Source organism: Chiloscyllium plagiosum, chromosome 21 (genome assembly GCF_004010195.1).
Source record: "Chiloscyllium plagiosum isolate BGI_BamShark_2017 chromosome 21, ASM401019v2, whole genome shotgun sequence".
In the NCBI taxonomy this organism is placed as follows: domain Eukaryota; kingdom Metazoa; phylum Chordata; class Chondrichthyes; order Orectolobiformes; family Hemiscylliidae; genus Chiloscyllium; species Chiloscyllium plagiosum.
Window position 1 is genome coordinate 53,902,478 of NC_057730.1, and position 24,956 is coordinate 53,927,433.

General features: G+C 38.3%; 1 protein-coding gene across 1 annotated transcript in view; it reads right to left on the reverse strand.

The window, feature by feature from the left end:
• snx29 (sorting nexin 29) overlaps nt 1-24,956 on the reverse strand; it is a 495,640-nt gene that overhangs the window by 88,668 nt on the left and 382,016 nt on the right. The window lies entirely within an intron of this gene.

Sequence of the window (24,956 nt, forward strand, 5' to 3'; positions counted from 1 at the left end):
CGTCCACAGGCTCACTGAAGATGTTAGCTGGTATGGTGAAAATGAACCTTCCAGCTCAATGAGCAAATCTACATCCAGAGCACTGAAACAATAAAAGCAACACATGTTCTTTTATCAGTCTGTAATTTAGAGTGATATAACAAATAAAATAAATATATTGTCTTTTCTAAAATCTTTGCTACCTTTTAGCTTTGTAGACTTAACCTAGATAGAGCTTAGGCAATGCACAAGAAAAATCTGAGCAAGTGAAAAGAAAAGCAAAAGCAAATTAATTAGTTCAATTACCATTTTACTCAGACATGGTGAACAGCATGTGGGCAACATCTAATTTCCAGACTAATTATCTTTTGATTTAATTGTTTTTCTCCCGCTCTATTTTGCTAAATTCTCTGTGGAAGAGTAGAATCATACAATCCTTAAGCCAACATTCTACCAAATTCCATTTCAAGGCCGATGCAAAAGAGTTGGACCAATTGGCGAACTTTCAGCCTTGGAGCACGTCCCAATCCCCACAATTAATTTTAAGCATGAATATTGTGTATAATTATAAATGCAAATTCTGCACATATAATTAAAGACTTATTTTGTTAGGAGGATGTGAATATTATGAAATTGATCATCAAATAAATTAATCTCATGCACAGCCAAGGCACCCACCAGCATGCATTCAGTGTGATACTGCTCTGCTATGTGGCATGAAGGAATCACTCCTTGTCACCAACATCACAGAAGTGCATTCTGGTCAATCTTAATGGATCTGGAATACAAATGACTCCAGATCCACAGCAATATGGTTGACACTCACCTACCTCCTGGTCAATTAGGGATCAGCAACAAATGCTGGCCGAACCAGTAATACCCAAACCCCACAAATGAGGAAGACGAAAAGATGACAAATCAACTGGACCAAAATCTTCCATCTTTCAGCACATACCCATGACAATGCTAGTGAAAGGACATTACATGGGTCAATAAAGTCAACTTGGACTTCGGCGTGGGATTTTAACTTTGCTCACTGGTTCCCTGAGTGGGGTAACCACCAGCACCAAAGGAGATCACTGAAACAGCAGACAAGGATGAGACCTCCAGTTCCCACCAACCCAGCCAAGGAATGGGTCAGTTAAGGACTGGCTGCTAATATGGGGGAGCAGGAAGGAAAAAAGGAAACATTCTTTAAGTATTGCCATCTTTTAAGGCAACAAGTAGCAACCTTCAGCCAGAAGGGGATGTTCCATCACAGTCTCCTCCAGTGGTCCCCAGCATCACAGTTACCAGTCTTCAGTCTTCATGCAATATCAATAAATGGTTGTAGGCACTAGATACTCCAAAAGCTATGGACCTGACAACATTCTGGCAATAGTACTGAAGACTTGTACTCCAGAACTTGCCGTTCCCCTAGCCAAGCTGTTCCAGTACAGTTACAACACTGGCATCTACCTGACAATGTGGAAAACTGCCCAGGTATGTTCTGTACACAGGCAACAGGTCAAATCCAACTGGGCCAATTACTGCCCCATCAGTCTATTCTCAATCATCAATGAAATTATTAAGGTGTCGTCAACACTGCTATCAAGCAGCTTCTGCTCAGCAATAACTTGCTAAGTGACACCCAGGTTGGTTTCCGCCAGGGCCACTCATCTCCTGATCTCATTACAATCTTGGTTCAAACACAGATAAAGGAGCTGAAATCCAAAGGTGAGGTGAGACTGACATCAAGGTCACATTGGACTGAGTATGGCATCAAAGAGTCCTAGCAAAACTGGAAATAATGGGTTTGAAAGGGCAAATTTTCTGCTGATTGGTGTCATGTCTGACACATAGGAAGATGACTGTGGTTGTTGAAGATGAGTCATCTCAGCTACAGGATATCTCTGCAGGAGTTCCTCAGAGTAGTGTTCTCAGCCCAACTGTCTTCAGCTGCTTTATCAATGACCTGTCCTCCATCATAAGGTCAGAAGTGGGGATGACTGCACAATATTCAGCACCATTTGTGGCGACTCAGGCATTGAAGCAGTCCATATTCAAATGCAACAAGATTGGACAATATCCAGGCTTGGGCTAACAAGTAACAAGTAACGTTTGCATCATACAAATGCCAAGCAATGACTGTCTCCAATAAGAAACAATCTAATTCATTGACATTCACTGATTTTACTACCACTGAATCGCACACTATAAACATCCTGGGGGTTACCAATAACCAAAACTCAACTAGACTTGCCAGACAAACATAGCTGTTGCAAGAGCAGGTCAGATACTAAGAATACTTCTGCGAGTAACTCACCTCCTGACCCCCCCAAAGCCTGTCCACCATCTACAAGGCACAAATTAGAAGTGTGATGGAATACTCCCCACTTGTCTGGATGGGTGCAGATCCACTCTCTCCACACCGATGATCAGTAGCAGCAGTGTGCACTACCTAGAAGATGCACTGCAGAAATTCACTAAAGATCCTTAGACAACACTTTCTAAATCCACAACCACTTCTATCTAGAAGGGCAGGGGCAGCACATTCATGGGAACACCACCCCATGCATGTTTCCCTTCGAGACACTCACCACCCCAACTTGGAAATATATCATTGTTACTTCAGTATCGCTGGGTTAAAATCCTGGAGTTCCCTTCCTATTGGCATTGTGAGTCAACCCACAGCACATGGACTGCAGCAGTTCAAAAAGCAGCTCACCACCACCTTCTCAAGGACAGCAAAGGATGGGCAATAAATACTGTCGCAGCCAAAATTGCATGCACCTCACAAGCAAATAAAAGAAAACGTAAAAAATAATTCTGGTGAAGATCCAGCAGTGGATAGCCAACGATGGGATTTCTGGAAGTAATTAGATGTTCTCAGTTTACCCCAAATGGCAGAAATGCTCAAAGTACTTTCAAACTAAGTATCCACTTCCCAATCTTCATTTCCCTTCCAGGCTGAGATCATTGCGATGGATAATCCCAGAACATTTACCTTAATCTACAGGTTTCCTTGGCATATATCTTTTTAATATTTCTATATAAAAATCATATATTACAGTGTGTCCATTTTTGAAATAAATTTAGTACACAATTCAATAATTTTGATGACATCAAAGTTATTTTTATTTTTCAGTCACAGCATGTGGGTGTCACTGTCTAGGTTAGCATTTATTGCCCATCCCTAACTTCCCAGAGAGCAGTTCAGGGTCAATCACATTGCTTTGAGTTTGGAGTCACATGTAGGCCAGATCAAGTATGTCTGGCAGATTTCCTTCCCTAAAGGGCAAGAGCGAACCAGGTGGGGTTTACAACAATTGACAGTGGATATGCGTTTACATTAGGCTAGCTTGTTATTCCAGATTCAGTTTACTGAATTCAACTTTCACTATTTGCAATGATAGGATTTGAACCTACTTCCTCCGAACACTAGCCTGCTGTTCTAGATTACCAGCCTGATGTAATTGCCACCAGACCACCACATCCTAAACTAGTGGTTATTCTGTCCAATCTCATGATTGGCAGCATGAAAGGTAATGCATTTGTGTGGGTGGATTCACTAAATAAGAAAGTAAAGTGACCACAATCTCTTGTGAATGTGAATATGCAGTTATTCAGAAGGATCAGTTATCTCATGGAAAATATTTGAAGAGGAAAACAAATTAAAATAATTGCTTACAAGAGGATGTGATTTGTTCTTTAAAATGTAATCACTTCTGAGACAATGTAATGGCAGAAGATTAATTATTATTATTAATATTAATATTAGATTGGCTTCCTTTCCCTCTATGTGAACTAGACAGTTTCTGATTTGTGTCAGTGGAGTGCACAAATTAATTACTTTGTTACTCGACTGAGCCACCCCATTCATCATCATTTTCTGTTGACTTGAGAAAGAAAGCTAGTCATAATTATAGCAAAGCTTTGACATTATATAAAAAGATCCCACAAAATCCCACAATGGTTAGGTCACTCTACTCTGCTGAAAAGCATCTTCATCCCCTAATGTCAAACATTTTTCTATCTTATGCTGGCTAAACACTGTTCGTTCCTGGTTTGGAAAACCCTAGATTTTAAAATTCTCATCCTTATTTTCAAATCCCTCCATGGCTTCACCCGTGACTCTCCACGTAAATGCCAACTGTTTTACAATCCTCTGAAATGTTTGCGCTCTTCAAATACTGTCCTCCTGCACATCCTCAATCTTCAATCACTCCACGACTGACCAGGGCTGCCTCAGCCCATAGATTTATCATTCCCTCTTTGAATATCTCTGGCTCCTTACCAACCACACCTCAAAAACATTCTCTTTGACCAAACACTTAGTCAAAGTACTCAGTAATAACAGTCTTGTGAAGTGCCTTGGAATGTTTTGCTTCATCAAAAGTGCTGTATACATTTAAATAGTTCTATATATTCAATACAAAATTAATTTGAAGTTTTATTTCTAGTTAAAGTAAAAATAAACAAGAAAAATTGATTAGAACCAATATTTTCTTAAGAAAGCAAAATACTGTAGATGCATGAAATCTGAAATAAAAAATGCTGAAGAAACTCAGATCTTCAGCATTTGTGGAGAGAGAGAATTAATTTGTTTTGAGTCCAATGGCTCCGCTTCAGAATTGAACTCAGTTAACCAATATTCTTATGTCTTCTTATGAATATATTTATTCCTTTCAAAAATTAAGTGGTCGCACTCATTTCAACATCCAAAACAATTTCTATGCTCCAACTGTGTTTTCTTTATTCTTTCACACAATGTGGGTCTCACTGACGAGGTCAGCATCCATTCCCCATCCATAACTGCCCAGAATACAGTTAAAATTGCTGTGGGTGTGGAGTCACATGTAGGCCAGACCACATAGGGAAGGCAGATTTCCTTCCCTGAAATGATCAATGAACCAGGCGGGTTTTTATAATAATCGGCAGTAATTACATGGTTTTCATTAGGCCACACTTTATTTCAGCTTTTTACTGAATTCAAATTTCAACATCTGCCACACTGGAAACCAAACTCATGTTCCCGGAACATTAATGTCAATTACTAGTTCAATGAATTACCTTGCCCGACAAATTATGTCCTCATTTTTAAATACAAAGTTTAGAAATTATTCCAGAACTCATGTCAAAAGATGTTAGCATTAAAAATACATCAGGGTTATAAAACAAAATGTTATAAACATTAGCCTCACTCTACTGTCCAGTAAGGATAGATAGTAACGTGAAGTCTCATTCACACTGACTGCTTTCACGCAGTGCAACAAGATTTAAATCCCATTACAGCAGAAATATAATGGTTTCCTTTTGTTTGCTCCAATGCAGAACGGTTTGTTTTCTCCACTTCAATTTTCTGCTATAATTTAAGATTATTTCATATCATATAATAATTACAGGCACTGAAATGGTATGCAGTGTTCTGATTTTTATTGAAAATGTGTATTTAAAAAGGACTAGAAATTGAATGCTATGAAAACACTGCCAACAGAAAGATAAAAAGCAGTTTGCAATCTACGCTCTGTAATTTGTTGGGGGCCAATGAATACAAAAGTTCTTTATTCTCATTTATGTACTGCACTGTTATTAATCACAACCCAGGGATTCTATTATTGCCTGACCTGCTAGATTACATTCAATTCTACATTTAAACAAATGCTATCTATTATCTATTTAGAGTAACTACCATTCTCTACCATTCAACAGTTATTCAAATATTTTACTTTTTGGAGCTTCGCAACATCAGCATGTTATTCATTCCACCAAAGTTAAATGTGCATGCAGATAGGTCTTTGGATAACATGTCAAACTGATAGATTGGTTCTCAGCTGATGGTCATTTTAATCTGAAGCCATGCTGCTTCAGTTATGCTGCATGAATGTTAAGAATCTGTTGGAACAGAAAACCAAAGCAGCTCTCACAGATACCTGAAATTATTCCAATGCTCATGCAATAAAGTTGGTATAAAAGATGCATAGTGATGCACTTAATTGAAAAATCATTATTTGTATATGATAACCTTTTAAAAACTTTTAGTGAATAAATAGCCACACGGCAGAATTATGAACAACATGTAACCAGCACAGAGACATTTAAGGAGAAACTATATAGATACATAAAGGGGGAAAAGGAAGAAAATATACTAATAGGAATAATTGGATTAAGGAGAGAAGAGCTTCTGTAGCATAAGAGTTAGAAGAAGTTCAGGCTTTCTTTCAAGGAAGAAGCAAAGAGCCCTTAGACCATTTCAATGGAAAATGGATGTGTAGAGAACACAGCTGATGCCTGCAAACTGGAAATTTTCAAATTAACAAAAAAAATCGTCAGAAGAATCATGGATTAAGTGGGAAGAGAATGGATCAGTGGATAAAAAAAATCAAGTCAAGGTAGGAATAAATAAGTTCCATGTGTCAGGGAGAGGCTGGAACAATGGGTCAGCCCAGACAATCTTTTGCAGATTTTGCAAAATGCTTACTTCAATGTTCAATTCCTCTTGTAACAAAGGACGGCACTCCATTAGCCTTCCTAATTACACGCTGTATCTGAATATTAACTTTTGTGGACCCGAACACTTAGTTTGCTCTGTGCCTTGGAATTCTGCAGTTGTTAGCCATCTGTATTTTAATGCTTCCTGCCAAAGTGAAAGCCTCTACATTTTCACACAGAATTCTTCAGCTGCCAGATGTGCCTACTCATTTAACCTACCTATAGCCGTCTGCAAACTCCTTCTGTTTTTTGGACAGGATACACTCCTACCTATTGCATCTGCATCATCCCTGGATTTGGCTACCATTCTTTTGTTTCCCTCATCATTGACATTGTGATGAAAAGTGTGTGGCTTGTAAGAAATGTTGTGCAAAAATTCATAATTTATATTGACATCTCTAAAATTTTCTGCTTGAACTGACATCTCTTTAAGTAGCATCGATCTAACAACAGTGTCACATAATCAACACTGTAATAGCTGTAAGATTTGCAGCTATAAATTACATCATAGAAAATATTAACAGAACAGAGCCTTGGAGAGGAAATCAGGATGAAGTCTTAAATATACACTTCTTAATTCCTGGTTGGAATATGAACCTTTTGTAAATGTGTCTGTATCATTGCTTTGTAGCTGTACATGCATCATAAACATCTGATGCTGGTGAGCTGGCACTCAACAAGGATAAAAAGGACATTTTACCCAAAGATCGATCAATATAAAAACCATTTTGTAACAAACAGAAACATGCTGTACTTCTACTTTGTGTTTGCTGATGTGGAAAGAATGAATCTCCCAGATGCAGCGGGATCAGGTTATGTCTAGAGGAGTAGAATCTAGTCTTATTGTACCTACATGACAGAAAATAATAGCCAAAGTGAAACCATTGATTCTTTCTCCAAAAGATCAATACATTTTTTGACTCTTGAACACATTGGAAAAGACTTTTGTTATTTAAGGGAATCATAATGAAAAACACAGAACATAAAAGCAAGCTTTAATTTATATATAAAGCATAGTGATGATCACTACTTTTTGAGATTGTTTGTGGAAGGGTAGGGTTGGGTTGTAAAAAGTCTCAATTTTCCAAAGAGTTACTTTTCTTCTCACTTAGACAGAACGTGGGATAAATCCGTGGCACCCATAGGGATCATCAGAGAACTCTGTACATATTTTTCCATTATTTGTTTTATCATGCATCTCAGGACTTTTTCTTATCTGTGACAGCAGAGTTAACTAGACTCTGATTTATAGGTAGCAAATCTTAAAAGTAAAGACTAAGTCACCAGTAGCAAGCATTAGGTTTCATAGAATTTTTTTTTAACAACCTTCCAGCAAGTAGAAGTAAGTTAACATTCCAATGTACCATTCCATTCTGTAGTATTGTTGAAAAAAGACACATTTTGTTGATGATTTACATCTTGCGTTTATTAGGATAATTTGTAATCAACACTGAAATAATGGGAAAACAACACATACTTTATGAGAGGAGAGTGTTAATTGGTTGGCAAATAATTAGTCTGAGGCCAAGGAAAGTGTACCAGTTAATGATAACTGACAGTTAACTGTCAAGCTTTGTTTAAATTTAAAACAAGTCTACATAATTAAAGTCACAACGGCTCTGACATTGACATTACACATAACTCATTGTAGGTATGCATGCAACCTTTATGTAATAAGTACGAGCAGACTGCCTGAAATAACATAGCCCTCTGGCTATTTGCAACAAGCAAGGTACTGGTCGTACATAGTAACCAACCCATGGTTCAAAACTCACAACACAATGTTCAACATTAGATAGTATTCCCTGATTGGCCATTTGCTTAATAATCCTGAGTGGTGCAAAGAATTCAGCTGACAATAACAACATCATCTTTTGGCCTCACAGTATGGCAAACTTCAGCAGTACTGTAAGCTACATACATTTATATATAGGTCCCAATTTGTTTGCAGACAAGAAGAACATGTATGCGTTTTCCCTCAACAAAATAAGTGACAGCCATTCTCTGGCTTATTTCTAACCAGAGTCAACTATCTGATTTAAAAGTTAAAAAAAGTTTCACTGCTGTCAGTCATTATTACCTAGTGAATTATCCATGGCAACGCCTCCACAAATCAGAGTCCACCAGCTAACTGATCAGCATTGTCATCCCAAGCAATACAAACATCATTTCCCCTTTGTGGCGTTGCTTGCAAATTATCCTGATGAGTGCAAGATGAAAAGTTTCAATAAAATGTGTTTTTTTTCAGAATTAGCCAAATTCTGTATCACTATTAACAATTTATTTCCGTCTTACTTAGAATTTTCAGACAATCTCTGAAAATCTCAAACACACATTCAGAAGTAGTTTCCAACAATTGAACAGGAGCCACACAACATTTAAGTTAGAATCTTATATTTTTAACAAATGAAACATCTACTTGAGTAAATACTATAAGATGTCTACATTCGAATTGAATTGTTTGATCCCTCCATCTTACACCTGGCTGTCAGATAAAATGTTTAAAATACGTAATAGCTGTGTCAATATGTTTTCCTGCCAATTAGATTATTCAAATCTTGTTATGTGGAATACCATGTTAGATATGAGAGGAAATGTATAAATTTTGCCACAACTCTTTTTTAAAAACACCTTCACAGGACATCCCTGGCGAGGCGAACATTCATTGCCCCATTCCTAGTTACCCTTGAGGAGGTGGTGGTGAGCTGTCTTCCTGAACTGTTGCAGTCTACATGCTATAGGTAGACTCACAATGCTGAGGGGAGGAATTCCAGGATTTTGACTCAGTGACATTGGAAGAACGATGATATATTTACAGGTAGTGGTGTCCCCACGCTTGTAGCATTCATATGGTAAAACAATGCAAAACAAAATAGACAATGGACAATAGGTACAGGAGTAGGCCATTCTGCTCTTCGAGCCTGCACCACCATTCAATATGATCATGGCTGATCATCCTTAATCAGTATCCTCTTCCTGCCTTATCTCCATAACCCTTGATTCCACTAAGCTTGAGAGCTCTATCCAACTCTAAAATGTAAGTTTTACTGCTTTGCAAACATGAGACTTGATATTTGGGATTGAGTATTTTAACACAAAAGTTTCTAATTTCATCCCAGTAAGAGATTTCTTTCTTACTCTGCACATACAATTTGTTTTAGGACAGTCTTAATCAATTGGTCATTGCGACAAGAAAGTTACAGGCTGTTAAAATAATGGAAAATCTCTTTGCTTCTGATACATTTTGCCTCAGGTATATGGCCTTTGAAATTACACCAAAGCATATTTTAATCTTAACTTATTCACCTGAAACTTCTCTTCATTAATTTTAGTAGAGCGTTATCCCATTCAAAATAAATACTGATGTCAACAGAGGGAGAACTTTCAGAGAAATCAATTAGGCATTGTACACTAAAGCACAGTATACAATATACCTGTAGTTTTAGGCAAGTTGGTTAAAATAATGAAGCATGGAACAAGAAAGAGCTTTTCTTAAAATTGAAAATCAGTTTTACAAGCATTATATTTGAGTTACAATGCAGTGGGCTGCAGCAAAGAGCACAAAGAATGAATAAAATATAATTTTAAAAATCTATAGGTTGTCAATACAATGCATTAATGTTTCTGTCCAAGATTGAAACACTGTATGCTCATTTATTGCTATGGGGAAAGTAAAATAACAGCAACAATGAATGGTAATCCATCTGCAGGTTTCCTGTTTCTTATGTTTTTGGCATGTGTGGTACACCTCATTAAACAGAAACCCATTACCTATTTGACACAAAATGATTTATCTTTATTATTTGTTAAATACTGCTCATCCATTTTTATAATTTATGTGTTGCTGCACATTATCATAAAGCCAACTCTGAAAAATTGTTATTATCCATTTCCCAAAAGAAATATTTGTCATGCCATGCTGTTAAAAGCAAAACTTTGTGGTTTCCCAACAAAGACAGCATAATTTAATTGTCAATGTTAATGAAATTTTGACATTTGAATAGTTGGATACATATTGCCTTTTGCAGATTGTTCAGTTTGTCATTATATGTTATTGGTTTTTCCTCTGCACTGCAATATACATCGGTATTTTGGGTCATTTTTACTCTTTTCTGAAATTCCATTATTTTTCCACTTCACAGCATTATACTTCAGGCCAGCTGCGTCAGTTCATTTATTATGCTATACTCATTCCGTTTGCTTTATGTCAGGTAGCGGAAGTAGTCAGTTTGCATTTTAGAATTATAATATTTGTACTGAAAACTACTTTCAATTTCATCAAACCATATTAGAATTAATTTCTGAAGAAAGTACCCCATCGAACAAAACCACTTCCATTTGCTACTTATCACAAAATCAAGTTCCTAAAATTCCAAAAAGTTATTTATTAATATCTGTTGTCTGAAACTTAAAATCTGTCATATCTTTATCTTAATCATCAATAACTGGGTACAATTCAATTGTTCTGAGAGTACCTTCCCAGACAAGTCACCTCCCAAGAGCTCCTATCTAAAAGCACATATGAAGAACCATTTGAGAGGGATAACGAACTGTTAGCCACAGCTAGGGGATAGAACCATAGTAAAAAGCATCATCTGTGACAGTGAGAAGGCTGAGCAGAATTACAGGAATTTTACGAGGCATTCTGGCAGTGCAGACTACCAGTTATTCAATCAGCTGGAAAGCTGTGTATTGACTCTTGTATTTCCTCATCTACAAGTTTCCCAACTCAACCAAAGTGCTTGGAAGAACACTTGAATCAATAAAGGGCACCTCCATAAAAAAGAAAAGGGTAAGAAATTGACATAGCCAACTGTTTGGCGCCTCTAAGTTTCTGGATGCAGAACAGGTTTAGAAAAGGCCTAAAACAAGTGTTCTTGTTTGTTTTGGTCATTATGGTAATGGGGATAGAAACAACAAATAGTAAATCTTCTATAATTGCTTGGAAAATATCAGCAAGAGTGAAGTTAAGATAAATGAACAGGTCACAGAAGTCAGGCATCTGAAAAAACGTCTTCCATAATTAGCAACTGGGAGCTGGATAAGAGAAGTTTGTTTTTCCCCTGCTCTAGATTATTGCAGATTTTTATAATATTGAACATTGCAGCAATCAGATCCACCAAACCCATCAGGGTTTCATCTATTACTAGCAGGAGCTTTTCGGGCTCTGGAATCAAACACCTGAAAATGTAATTATTTATTTTTGTATTTTGTTTCCGCAGCCTTTGTTCAGTCTAATACTGAATTCATGCCGTTTTGTTTGAGTTTTCTAACTGCAAAGCCCTGTTTAGTATTCTTCAATTTTTCCTAAAGACATACTTCTACAGATTGTCTTAAATTTAGATAGTGCACTGTTCTGAGTCTGCGTGATCTATGAAGTCTTTTTCAACCTCAAAATGCCACCACAGTGAGCTGCTATAACTCTAAATCACTTGAGACAAGGTCAGTGTGAGCTGCAGGACACAGATAAGAACCCAAGCATCTGCAGGGAATGGATAATTCTAACTTTTGCCACCAAGCTCTGCAACTTGCAAGTTACGGTTTAGAATTTCATAGGAAGATCATTACTTTGCTGTGAATTTGGGATCACATCCAAAATGTACTCGCGTGGGGCGGGGGAAGGGGAAATAATTTTCTAACACACTATTCATTCAGTCAAGACCTAGGAAAAATATATGAAAGAACATTAGCAATTTGAAAGGGCAACAGAAAAATTATGGTTTGTACTGGCTAATTTGTTTAATTTTACACCATGACTTCTAAAATAACAGACTTATTTACTGGAAATGTATGCAATAATAGCTTGAAAATTTTAGACTTTTTTTAACATATTGCTTTTGAAAATGCCATTAACATATTCAAATTTTTCTGAAATGGAAAAATTTTTGCATGTAACCAAGAAATGTCAATATGGTTTAACAGAATTCATACATTTTGTTTTACTGTTTTTTTTTAAAAAATTGGCTTGAATTTATAAACATTAATCTAGAAAACAGCTCAATCAAGACAGTCATGTTCATTTTAGCTACTTTATTAAAGGGTGCTGGCAAGCATTTCATTTGTGTTAAAAAGTGTGATACAACTTCTAAATACATTATCCCTTTAGGCTGGAGCTCCCATCTGTTTTAAACTGATAACATTCTCAGTAATGTCACTTAGTCTATATTTTCCCTTTGACCATTCATTTGTGGAATGGGTTTTTTTTATGAAAGTGCTTCTATAGAAGTCTGCAAAGAGGTTTATGCTAAACAGATAAGTTAACATTTGGCAATAAGAATCATATATACCTTTCATCCTACAAAACATTTTTCAAAATAATTTTTCAATCACCAATTCATTATCTAAATTTTCAATATAATGATAACACCACATTTGATTCCAAAGTGACAATCAATGAACCATGGAAGCAGTCTTTTTGTACTGGAACAGAACATCTACATCAGTGCATGTGCTACTTCATTGTAAACCTTCTCAAAAGTACTGAGAAATTTAAAACAGCTTCAAAGATATGCAAGTTAGGAGCACTGGCCATGCTAAACTGCTTATAGTGTTCAGGAATATATAGATTAGGTGTATTAGCCATGGGAAATGCAGGGTTACAGACATTGGGGGTTTGGGGGGGGGTCTAGGAGGAAACCTCTTTGGAGGGTCGGTGTGGCCCTGTTGGGCTGAATGGCCTGTTTCCATACTGTTGGGATTCTATGATGATAACCTCATTGTGTGACCTGGTGACAGTTGAGGAGGGTGAGGAGCAGAGGTGATGCGTGGAGAATTTTCTCAGATGTTGCTACTTAAATAACTAAATTAAATGGATGTGGCACAAAGGGGACATTAATACATTATGAAGATATTGAGAGCAAAGGTTCAAACAGGTTTCTTAAAAGGCACCATTAGTGATTCAAAAATGCAGATAGCATTGCTATTCTAAATACAGATGTGTTCAAATGTAAGTAGGTAAAATTAAAAAAAAAAGTAATTGCAAAAGAGTTAGGTACTCGCTATCTTCAATTATTCTGCAGTGTATTTAGCAATATCATAATTTCTTCTTTAAGAGTACAGAATTTGTTTAATACCCCGAGAAACCTCTGCCTTCTCTACAAAAGCATTGCTATTACAACGTTGTATTTTGCACTCTGACTTACAGTCAACAGCCTGTTTTTAGTTTTGTTTCTTATTTTTTGTTTAGCTGTTTCTCAGGGCTCAAAATAATTGTTACTTATTTAAACTTTAATTACTTCAAATGTGCAATAACTGGGTCTGAGTGTGTTTACAGAGCTGGAACATGTTCCAGAATTTCACAGGATATCATTTTTAAGGCTGTCATTTTTAAGTCATCAGGTTACAAGACTAAGCACCAATTTCACAACACTTGGTTTAATAAAAGGCATTCCAATTTCAAGCATTTACAATTACTTTTAAATTTTGTCTTTCTGTTGAATAGTATCAGGATGCACTGATTAAGACACTGATAAGACAATGGACAATAGGTGCAGGAGTAGGCCATTCTGCCCTTCGAGCCTGCACCACCATTCAATATGATCATGGCTGATCATCCTTAATCAGTATCCTGTTCCTGCCTTATCTCCATAACCCTTGATTCCACTATTCTTGAGAGCTCTATCCAACTCTTTCTTAAATGAATCCAGAGACTGGGCCTCCACTGCCCTCTCGAGCAGAGCATTCCACACAGCCACCACTGTCTGGGTGAAGAAGTTTCTCCTCATCTCTGTCCGAAATGATCTATCCCATATTTTTAAGCTGTGTCCTCTGGTTCGGCACTCACCCATCAGCGGAAACATGTTTCTTGCCTCCAGAATGTCCAATCCTTTAATAATCTTTTACGTCTCAATCAGATCCCCTCTCAGTCTTCTAAACTCAAGGGTATACAAGTCTAGTCGCTCCAGTCTTTCAGCGTAAGGTAGTCCCGCCATTCCAGGAATTGACCTCGTGAATCTACGCTGCACTCCGTCAATAGCCAGAATAAAACTGATAAAAGGGATAGAATTACTGATTATGTTGCACAGAAATGATACTCATTGGGTCTTCTGAAAAACCCAGGCACTGGAAGTGTTGCTTATGCAGGTGAGAGAATACAAGGCAAATTAGGTAAAATCTGGAGCAACTTGAACCTTAGGGAGCAATGGAATACAGGATAGCCTAATCTCACATCTCGATTTGCTCTCTCTATTGGGAAAGGGAAGTCGATATTCCCGAGGTGCTGGGTGCTTTTGAGACTTCTCAAACGGTGCATCACAAACTGAGAGATGCTGCTGGAGCCTGATGGAAGTCCATTGTGCAAGGTTAGCAAGTGAACCCCAACCCGAAACAATAACTCTGATTTCTCTCTACAAATGCTGTCAGACCTGCTAAGCCTCTCCAGCAATTTCTGTTTTGTTAGTTATTAAAGTGACCTTGACAACGGTTTGTTTGAAGCTGTAGTGTGACTGCAGTAAATTACACACGGTGGTGACAGCCTCCTTGGTGAGGCGCAGACCTCTCTCACATTGCTCCGAAGTGAAGACACAAGAAATACTCTTGCTCTCTCCAGCTCCTTTGTTATTCTCAACATTCTTCAGTTCCTAAAAGCAGACTTACTAAATTATCCATCACTGGAAATAAAACTATTTTCAGCAGTACAGTACAAACAAAAGGTTATTAGAAATAAACTGAAGTTGTTGAATGTGGAGTCCAGCAGCCGAAAAGGTCTATCAGGAATTAAACTATATAGAGTGGACAATCCACTTAAATAACAGCTTTATTCATTCCTTTGCTGCAGGTTAGCGTTATGATTTGCTATGTGTAGCATCAAAATGAGCATTTTAAATATTCCTGGTGCCTACGTGAACACTGATAGAAGAATCCAGTCTGATAAGGTGGTGAGCTATCTTCCCACATGGAGTGGGATTTAAGCAACTTGTCCTTAAATTTCGAGAACCTTATGCAGTATTCTTGGAAGGGTACACAGGTATTTTAGGTGCAGTATGATGATTTATAAAATGGCTCACTGCTTCAATATTTTGATTTAAATTGAACATATTTTCTTTAAACCACTATATTGAATAGGCTCAAAAGGAAATTGCTCTCTATCGGCTTTTCTCAGGAGTAGCATTTCCAGTGAAGCTTCTAATTTGACCTACAAAATGTTATATTTTAGCTTCATTGCGATGTGTTGAGCTGCAGTGTTTAATGTGGAAAACAAAGCACGTATCTTGATGCTGTTAGGAAGGTCATTTAGGGCAAGATAGGCAGAATTATGATTGTTGGTAAGGGCAGCTGGAAGGGTTATCATGGGACTGAACAGCTTCTTCTGGATGCTGCTTTTGAGGAATTGCATTTCAGACAATGTCAAGAAAATCATTTGGAATTTGACAGTCTGATTGTGATTTTCTTGCCTGAAAGACAACCAGGCCTGAAGGTACTAGAATTTCATCTCTGGGTACTACTTGGCTGGACATCTTATATTTTTCCCAAAATAAAGTGTGACTCTGCACAAGGCTATGAAATTAAACCTGTGATGGTATCAGTAAACTGCCTTAGAAATAGTATTTTTCATATTATTGCCTTAGAAATTGTCAGATTGCTACATTTATAAAATTGGAGACCTTTTAGTTTAATTTTATTTTGAACACAGATTAATAGCTTTGCAAAGTACTGCCATAGTTAATGCTGTTAAAAGAGCATTAAGACTAATTACACTAATTTTTGAAAGGCTAGTTGTTGCAAAGCAGCAATATAATGTGAAATTTCAACACAACATTTAAACATGTGACCCACTTAGGAAAATCCATTGATGCTTGAGCCTCACTTATTCCCAGGGTCATCACAAAAGTTAAAGATTTAATCATACTCAAAGTCCCAAATTTTCCTATCTAATGAACTTAGATTAATAGAAAACACTGACCAGCTTTCTGTATTAAGAAACTATTATTTATTACAAAGGCATCAATTTTAACCAAGGGCAAACAAAACCATGAAGTATAAACATATACTAGCTGAAACTTTACTCCGTTTCTTAAATGTTTGAATGCACATACAGATAAACAAACAAACATGGATATTATGGGTGAAGAAAAAATACTGGGGAAAAAAATGTTCAATAGCACCAGTCCATAGAATTCAATGGGGCCTCCTATTTGTTTGACAAGTCCATCTGATATCTGAGCTTCTTATTCTTTACAAGTATTTTTGAATTCTTTACTGCAGACACAGAGCAACTGGCACAGTAATTGTTCAGTCTTTCAGTCACTGGCTTGAGGCAACCGTTAATAGCAAACAGTGGGGGAAATAGTTCGCTATTTTCCAGGTCTTAGTTATTTCACTGGAGACTGTGAGTGAGAGTAAGTAAAAGTGGGTGGGTGGTTGGGGGGACTTTTCCTCTTGCAATCTAGAAGCTTCTGCCATGGAGTCATAGAGTCTTACTGCACATAAACAGGCCCATCAGCCCAAACTGGTCCATGCCAACCTAAATGTCCGTTCACGCTAGCCCCATTTCCCTGCAGTTGGCCATCTCCTTCTAATCCTTTCCTATCCATGTATGTTCTTATTTATCCAAATTCCTTGTTAGTGTACCTGCCTCAACCACTTCTGCTGGCTCATTCCACATGTGTACCATCCTCTATGTAAAAAAGCTCCCTCCTCAGGTTCCCTTTTATTTTTTCCCCTTTAACCTTAAAGTGATGCCCTCTTGTCTTCAATTCCCCAACCCTGGGAAAAAGACTGAGTGCATTCACTATATCCATGCCTCTCATGATCTTATACACCTCTATAAGGACACCCGTCAGTTTCCTACACTCTAAAGAAAAAAGTCCTAGTTCTTCAAGAGTTATGTAACCATGACCCAAAATGAGTGCCAGTGACTTGTTCTTATAAGGACAGTAACACCCTTCCACTACCCTTGATTTAAAGTACTCATTTCCCAACTTTGGTCCACAATCCAAAATAAAAAGACACAGTTGTTGCAAATTATGCAGTGATATTAATATGTTATACATTATTAATGTGAATCGCCACATAATACTTCGTTTGTAGAAAGGATACACCACCTGGAAACATTAATGTATCTCAACCTTTCTCTGTTGCAGTATTTTATGCCTTGGGTCCACTGGCAAGAGACAGCATGGTTCCATGTTTTTGATTATAAATTTGTCAGAAAACATTAGAAAACGGGGCTAATTCATGCTATTGATGGAGATCATAGAGAGACTATCATGAAAACTGTGTGAGTGGCTGTACCATTAAGAATCATATAGTGATTCAGAACAAGTCAGCAAGATATCCCATAAAAGGTCTTTAATATTTGTTCAAAAATGTTTTGGTAAGAGGTCATGGGGAATACAGGGAAGAGAATAATGAGATAATATATAAAGAGCTTAATTTAGCTTTCACTTCAAGCCATTAGATTAAGTGAAGCATCATGTAAAATTTTCTAGGAGAAAGTGAGGACTGCAGATGCTGGAGATAAGAGCTGAAAATGTGTTGCTGGAAAAGTGCAGCAGGTCAGGCAGCATCCAAGGAGCAGGAGAATCGACGTTTCAAGCATGAGCCCTTCTTCAGGAATGTAAAATTAGTTGTTTAACATACATTGAAAATCTGTTTAAAGGAGCACAGATTTCACAGAAACACTGCGTTATCACAATGCATGACATTATATGGCATATTACTATTCTGACTCTTATCACATGGGTTTGCCAAGCACATTTTGTGAAGATTGTGCCCTTTAAAAGCAGCGTATGCATGTAACTGCAATATTACACTCTCGATCAAATATTCAACACTTTGCCAAGTTAGAATGCAGAAATCAGTTAGCTCAGTTAGCTGGGCAGGTAGTTTGCAATCCAGAATGAAACCAATAGTGTGGTTTCAATTTCCATACTGGCTAACGTTAGCTTCTCAATCTCTACTCTCGCTAAAAGTGTGCTGACCATCAGGTTAAACAACCACCAGTCATCTCTGTCTCATAAAAGAATAGCGTTATGGTAACTTTACCTTTTTAACTTTATTTAGCTGGTATGGGGTTTGAGCTGTGCTGTTGATGTTAATTTGAACCTGATGCTAAGCATTAAAGCAACTGAACTAGCCAGGTTCCTGCAAGCAGGATTGCTACTTGTTAATGCCAGAGATTTCACCAAAGAGTATAAAATTTGCATTGGTTCACATTTCCAGAGCCCGTATGAACTACAGCAATGTCAATAAAAACAAATTTTCAAGTCAAATATAGCTCTTCTTCAGAATAAACAAGAATCATACTCAACTAGAAAATTTTAACTCTGTTACTTTCTCCATGAATGCTGCCAGACCTACTGAGCTTTTCCATCATTTGGTTCTTATTTCAGATTTCCCGCATTCAAAATATTTTGCTTTTATTTCAATGCTTATTTGCAGGAATGCCTACCTTGAAGAAGTTCTGCTTTGCTCTTCAACAGGACTTCCATTTATCAATTTTACTTTGTTTACCTTCATTGCTTTCCATTTCCCTCCTTGGGTTTAATAAGGTGAAGCAATGTAAATTTTTTTTTGCAGTTAGGAATTTGCTGGTTTGCGCTCGGTGTCCCCTTTTCCATTTGATTTAGCAAAGGCGGAGAGAAAGGCTGACAGAAATGTCAAGTTGTACTGGCTAAGTGCAGTTTGCACTTACCTTTATGTCATCCATTGAGCTCAGGCATAGAAACGTAGTAGTGAAGTCCGTAAAGTTAAGAAATATAAAAAGCCTCAATTCCTTTATCAGTAGCTGTCACGTTGTATCAATCAACTAATCCTGGTGAAGGGAGACCAGAAGGATTATCTACTCAGCAGATACGGCTATCCTCTCAGCTAGCTTCAACACTTTGCTATCTGTTAGAAGTAAACCTGCAGATAGCCTTGTATGTAGAGATGGCAATGCCAGTGGCCTTCACCTTGTATACTACAGGATACTTCCAGACTGATGCCTGGATAAATGCTGTCATTCATTTTGATGATCAGCATATCAAACTGGTAACCAATAACACTACTCAGCGATCTAGCACTTTGAAGTCCCTTCCAATTAACCTGCAACAACAGCATGATAGTGTTCCTGAAGAAGGGCTCATGCCCGAAATGTCGATTCTCCTGCTCCTTGGATGCTGCCTGACCTGCTGCGCTTTTCCAGCAACACATTTCCAGCATGATAGTGTTGCCCATTTTTGAAAGTGAAATTCTAAGAATACAGCAACTGCTCAGGAAGCCACCCAACTGCCAATGTCATATTGGACAGAAACATCCATGCTTAATATAGTGACGAGCAGTACCACATCTATACAGATAAATGTCTGTTTGTTGGGTGCAAGAGTTTCAGAAGTTAAACAATAAATTTCAGATAGGAGAAACTTCACAGAGGGTTATGAGGACAATGAAAGTAAAAGAAGTACAAAAAAGGTTCTGTATCCTATATGTACAGCTGCCCTGTTGTATTAGTAAACCAGGCGAAGGAAGACCAGAGGGGTAAATTGTTCAGCAGCCACAGCTATCCTCTTCAGCCAGCCTTGTGGCAGCTCCTGATAGCTAGATTCATAATACTAACTTACTCAGGCCCAATTAACCACTAGGATCAATACGGAACATATGGACTGAACATTGTATCTAACAACGGCATGCCTGAAGAGATAGCATTCCCCATACCACATCAAACTCCAGTACGGGATACTTCGCTACACAAAAAAAGGATGAAATATGAAGGAAACGTATCATGAGAAAGAAAGCTAGACAATCATGTAGCCATAAAAATACAGTTCAAGAAGCTGTAACAGTCAAGTGGACTGGTGCTACAGGGCATCGTTCCGGTCCCATTTAGAGAAATGAAAAACAAAGTGCTGAGAAATTCAGCAGGTCTGGCAGCATCAGGAAGAGAAGCAGACTTAATGTTTCTTCAGAAAAAGAGTCATATTGGATTTGAAACATTAATTCTGTTTCTTACTCCACAAATTCTGTCAGACCAATTAAGTTTCTCAGCAATTTCTGTTTTTATTTCAGATTTCCAGCATCCATAGTATCTTCCTTTTATTTCACTTTATTAGAACAATCCCATCCACTAATAAAATAAATCAAAATGCCCATTATAGTCTAAGTGCTTTTCCATATGTCCAAAACAGAAGATGCTTCTATAGGCAAACCAATGTTTTACATGAGCCAAACCATGACCTAATGCATAAAATAAGCTGCAAAGTGGGATGCCTCAGGTGACTACAGAAAATGAAGCTTCTCTCTCCACAGCTGCTGATTTTCTCCAGTACTTTCTGGTTTTTGTTTCAGATCTCCAGCATGCACAACTCCGGGTGCTCCGGTTTCCTCCCACAATCCAAAAACGTGCAGATTAGGTAAATTGGCCATGCTAAATTGCCCGTAGTGTTAGGTGAAGGGGTAAGTGTAGGGGAATGGTTCTGGGTGGGTTGCGCTTCGGTGGGTCAGTGTGGACTTGTTGGGCCGAAGGGCCTGTTTCCACACTGTAAGTAATCTAATCTAAAAAAAAAACTCTTGGGTTTGTATTAAAGAAAATCAAGTTATCGGTATTTCATCAATTATTAGAAAAATAATACCCTTGCACACTATTTTAATTCAGACCTCTTTTATATTGTCCAGAGCTTCAAATCCAGTTTCAGAAAAAAAAATTCTTTTCTTTGGTTTATTGCAGGTCTCTGGCATTGACCACTTCAGACTTATACCATTCATTTCCTTCACAGATTGAAAGAGAATCTGCCAGTGTACAATCAGAGGAGAAGGCAAGGGTACAGTTGAGCATTTGCCCGAAACATCGATTTTCCTGCTCCTTGGATGCTGCCTGATCTGCCGTGCGTTTCCAGCACCACTCTAATCTAGACTACAGTCGTGCATAGTTGAGGCTGCACTCTGAGCTCATGATGAAGATCTTTTTCCCTTCTCATGATTAGCACAATCATTCTGTTGCTTGAACGTTGTGTTTTAGTGCCATATCTAACGTATTTGGAGTTTTTCAGTGCATGAATACTTTATGTCTTTTTAGCCCACCGCGTTATTTTCACTCACATTTGCTGCTTTTTTTTCATATGCCTGCATGATCTCCTTGATGATCTTTCATATCGACAAACTGTTTTCTATTAAGCAGTTTGCAGATCATTTAACACCATTACTCACTGGCCGACATATCTCGTAATTCTCTCCCATCCCCCTGTATTTTTCTTAAATTACTAAAATGCCTGTTCATCTCTCAACCTTCAATGCTGATGATGACTACAGACCTAAATTATCATCAAATGCCTTTCCTCTTCAGAAACGCCAACTGAGCTGCCAATATATTTACAGATTACTCTTGCCTTCTTTGCAGAATTCCAGTATTTTTATTGTCTCTTTTTATTAGATTCTAGTAGATCTTATATCCCCTATCACAAACCTCAGATTCAGGTTCCAGATACACTAAGAAGTAAAATAAAACATAACCAGGAACAACAAAGCAAGCACTAGCTTTCATTTTAAAAATATCCGATTTCTCACCAGTACTTAAATATTTTTTCAAAATGTTAAACAATTTAGAACCTTGATACGTGTAACTTGGAAGGCATACTACAGCATTGTGGGTCTACACAATGCACTACAGCCATTCAAGAGGCAGCTCACCACCACCTTCTCTCGGAAAACCAGAAGGGCAATAAATGCTCGCCTAGCCAGCAGCACCCACATCCTGTGAATCTTTTTTTTTAAATGAGAAAAAGCTTACATATGAAATTAAATATTCCCAAGTAATCACCAGTTTAAGATTCATTAACAGCCTCCATATTACATAAGAGTTATATTCAACCCTTTGTTATAGACCAGATCAAATCCCCTCAAAACATGTCAAGAAGATAGCCTAGACCCTAAATTCTGCTTATTTTAAAGGCAAGTGCCAGGCACTCCGTTCCTGGTGCAATTTGATTCATAAGGAGAAAGTGAGGTCTGCAGATGCTGGAGATCAAAGTTGAAACTTTATTGCTGGAACAGCACAGCAGGTCAGGCAGCATCCAGGGAACAGGAGATTCGACGTTTCGGGCACAGGCCCTTCTTTGTGCCCGAAACGTCGAATCTCCTGTTCCCTGGATGCTGCCTGACCTGCTGTGCTGTTCCAGCAATAAAGTTTCAAATTTGATTCATAAAACCACCAGGCTTAAAGCAAAACACACTTTATTCATACACTATAGTTAAAATACAATCAAAAGGAGGAAGGATTGGAAAACCTAACAGAATGATAGATTATTTAACTACTAAACAGTGACTGTTCAATATAGTAACATCCCATAAATACACCCTTAGCAAAGGCAAATTTAGTAAAATAGTCTCACATGCAGTTCTCCAGACCAGGAGGAAAGAACATCAAGAGAAAACTCAGAGAGACCTCAAGTGTTTTGCTGTAGCGTGGAAAGATATAGTGAAGCTTCCAAACCCGAACAGCTACTGAAAACTAAAGTAAAATCCTGCTTCTGTGGGAGCTTGACCCGACCCCTTAAGGCTGCTTCTATTGTTCCAATTTTTAAAAAACCCAAGGCTTCACAAGCTGTTTATTGGCTTGAAGCAGACTGTTCATATTTCTGTCTCAACTTCTCTTCACAAAAAAACCCAGAACAAAATGCAGTATTATCACACCTTTGAATACCAATTTAAGGTAAAGGAATATCAAAAGCTAACTTCAAAAGTTTTGTCAAGACGATGATCAAAAATTGTGGAGGCAGATATTTTTAATGAATTAATCTGTGTTAATCAATTGGAACATAAATTCCAAAGGAAAATACTGTGAAGGCTAGGAATGCGAAATAAATGTAGAAAATGCTAGAAATAGGTGATCAGGCAATACATGTAGACAGAGGGAAACAGAGTTCATGTAACTAACATGGGACGTGATTAGATTCATTCCAGGTTTCCCACCAGATGCAGGAAAGAATAGAGCATCATGCCTGATAACAAAGACCCATCTCTAGTTTAAGACAATGACAACTAATAGTCATAGAGTCATAGATTCATAGAGATGTACAGCACAGACCCTTTGATCTAAGTCATCCATGCCGACCAGATGTCCCAACCCAATCTGGTCCCACCTGCCAGCACTTGGCCCATATCCCTCCAAACCTTTCCTATTCATACAACCATACAGATGCCTTTTAAATGTTGCAATTGTACCAGCCTCCACCACTTCCTCTGGCAGCTCATTCCGTACACGTACCACCCTTTGCTTGAAAACGTTGCCCCTTAGGTCTCTTTTATATCTTTCCCCTCTCACCCTAAACTTATGCCCTCAAATTCTTGACTTCCTCACCCCAAGGAAAACACTTTCTCTATTTATCCTATCCATGCCCCTCATTATTTTATAAACCTCTATGAGCTCACCCTTCAGCCCCCGATGCTCCAGGGAAAACAGCCCCAGCCTATTCAGCTTCTCCCTATAGCTCAAACCCTCCTAACCTGGCAACATCCTTGTAAATCTTTTCTAAACTCTTTCAAGTTTCACGACATCCTTCCTATAGCTGGGAGACCAAAAGCGGCCTAACCAATGTCCTGTACAGCCACAACATGACCTCCCAACATACTCAATGCTCTGACCAACAAAGGAAAGCATACCAAATACCTTCTTCACTATCCTATCTACCTGCGACTCAACTTTCAAGGAACTATGAACCTGCACTCCAAGGTCTCCTTGCTCAGCAACACTCCCGAGGACCTCGCCATCAAGTGTATAAATCCTGCTAAGATTTGCTTTCCCAAAATGCAGCACCTCGCATTTATATGCTAAACTCCATCTGCCACTCCTCAGCCCACTGGCCCATCTGATCAAGATCCCAATGTTATCTGAGGTAACCTTCTTCGCTGTCCACTACACCTCCTATTTTGGTGTCATCTGCAAACTTAGTAACTATTCCTCCTATGTTCATATCCAAATCACTTATACAAATGACGAAAAGTAGTGGACCCAGCACCGATCCATGTAGCACTTCACTGGTCACAGGCCTCCAGTCTGAAAAACAATCCTCCACCACCACCCTCTGTCTTCTACCTTCGAGCCAGTTCTGCATCCAAATGACTAGTTCTCCCTGTATCCCATGAGATTTAACCTTGTTAACCAGTCTCTCATGGGGAATCTTGTCGAACGCCTTACTGAAGTCCATATAGAGCACGTCCACCGCTGTGCCCTAATCAATCCTCTTTGTCACTTTTTCAAAAAACTCAATCAAGTTTGTCAAGCATGAGTTCCTTCACACCATCCACCTGGACACCCCATGCTGGCGTCTTACCTGCCCTCGATCTCTTCATAGCCAACTGCCTCCGCGACATTAACCGCCTCAACCTCCCCATCTCTCTCACCCACTTCAACCTCTCACCCTCAGAACGTGCAGCCCTCCACTCCCTCTGTTCCAACCCCAACCTCAAACCGGCAGACAAGGGAGGCGCGGTAGTAGTTTGGCGCACCGATCTTTACACCGCTGAGGCTAAATGCCAGCTCGCGGACACCTCCTCCTACTGTCCCCTTGACCATGACCCCACCTCCCACCACC